At 38.3% G+C, this 2,111-nt stretch overlaps 1 pseudogene; it reads right to left on the reverse strand.

The window, feature by feature from the left end:
* Positions 1-185, reverse strand: part of LOC141429927 (UDP-glucosyltransferase 2-like) — a 6,997-nt pseudogene extending 6,812 nt beyond the window's left edge.
* Between the last annotated feature and the right edge of the window lie 1,926 nt (positions 186-2,111).

Genomic DNA, 2,111 nt, shown 5'->3' on the forward strand with positions numbered 1-2,111 from the left:
CCCTGCAGGAACTTCATAGTTGTGCAATGTGTCAGGATTGTCTTCTTAGCGGCCGGGCACAATAGGTATAATTTTTTGAGTAGACCGCAAAGAGTTTTTTGCAAGTCACTTTTTTATACTATTTTCGGAAACGCCATCATAGCCAAGAAGAATGCGCCGCAAGAAACTTGGCAGAAAGTAATCATCTTGTCCTGTATACGTCTTACTGCTGAGCACAGGCCTCTTCTCGGAATGAGAGGGCTTGAGGCGTACTTTCCACGCGGGTCTAGTGCGGATTGGGAACTTCACACACCATTTAATTTTGCAGACGTATGCCACTTGCATCCACCGGTTGCCCGCAACTCTCGCGATTTGAATTTTAAGTGGCACCAAACTCTAGATGCAAGTACGGCAAGCATTTCTTTGCTTGCTTCTACCAGACCTGAATACAAAGCGATTTGGTCAAAGTAATGCCAATTCGGTCAATGCTGAGAAATGACGTCAGCATTTACGATTGCATGTTTAAAAATTTGAGGATATGGTATTGTAAAAGTTGTTTATCACGAATTTTAGTGTAATGTAAATTTATATTCTTGTATAAAAACAAATAAACAATAGTACATTACTGCCGAGGCCGGGAAACAGCAATTCGTGGATGAGTAGAGTTTGACGGACGAAGCGTAGCTTGAGATATCCCATCTTAGGCCTCTAGGTTGGCAACGCATCTGCAACACCATGCAGATGTTTATGGGCGGTGGTGATCTCTTCCCTTACTCAGGAGACCCACTTGCTCGTTTGCCATCCAGTCGAATAAAAAATAAAAAAACACAGAAAAAGGCTTGCCTTTGACCACAATCACGCCTGAAGGTAAGCGCAGATGTGGACTGGAGTAATAAGCCCAATAAATGCCAACTCACCCTAGATTTGAAGACGGCCAGATTGTAGCGATTAGGGAACACAGAAGCTTACAACCTTATAAATAACGTAAATGTTATTTCTAATTGTTGCACCACGAGTGTGAAACAAAGACTTATAATAACATAGCACTGGCCACGTTTCCCACGTATTATCAAAAACCCTGCAGCGATCGTGTATCATTTTGAAGAATTGCCCAGATAAGGCTTCGAAGGGCCATAAAGGGCATACATTTAGCCATTATCTATGATTATTTTAATTATTTGTACGCAATAAATTGCTGGTTCGGTGCGCCTTTGTCTGGGGCCATGGCCTGGTAATAGCTTCCTATAGGCTTCGAGGTGACATGGTTGGAAATAAGTTTTTTTAGGAATGTTATTTTTAACCCCCGGCGCAAGAGAAGTGTTATAAGTTGGATTGAAATGTGTCTGTGTCGGTTATCTATTGTTTGCCCGAAAGTTATATGCTATAATTTAATTTTCCCGAAGTTCATATGCCCGAAACTTCGTTTGCCCGAATGTTTCGTATACTCGAAAAATTATTTAATATATTCTTATTTTCCCGAAAATTTGATGCCATAATGATACGAATGCAATATGTATTGTTTTCCATATATAGTGCAATAATATTATTTAATAGAATATTCAAACGCCATACTAAATAGTGTTTATTTTGATTATGATTGATTAAAATTGCTTTTTTCTATTACTTATCTATCTATTATCTTTATTATCCGGGCTGCTATAAAAAAATCCTAACACCAAAAAATCCTAACCTAACCTAACCTATCCGAGTCGCTTCTGCTCAGAACCGTCTTTCTCGCTCGCTCGCTCAAATCAAATGTCGCAATTTAACCTAACCTATGTGGGTAAAATTTACCTAATTAAAGGCTTGTTTGACGTATGGGATTTATCAGTATATAGTGTCGATACTCACCATTTACATGGATGGCAAATGACATTATGGCATGTGATACTTATGGCTGACTTCAATAATAGTACTACGGACGTGCGTGTGTGTACTCTAGTTTCCAAAAATCGATTTTTCCTAGTGGCGATTGTAATTTTCTCTCTGTGTATCTGTTTTCTGTGTCGCTTTATTATTTTCTGGTGTACAATAAAGAGTCTTTTCATTGTATTGTAGTCATAAAAATTGAATAAAGATATTTTGACTTTGACTTTGACTTTGAAAAGTAGTAGTAACGGAATAAAATATAT

This window comes from Choristoneura fumiferana, chromosome 7 (assembly GCF_025370935.1).
Source record: "Choristoneura fumiferana chromosome 7, NRCan_CFum_1, whole genome shotgun sequence".
Lineage (NCBI taxonomy): Eukaryota > Metazoa > Arthropoda > Insecta > Lepidoptera > Tortricidae > Choristoneura > Choristoneura fumiferana.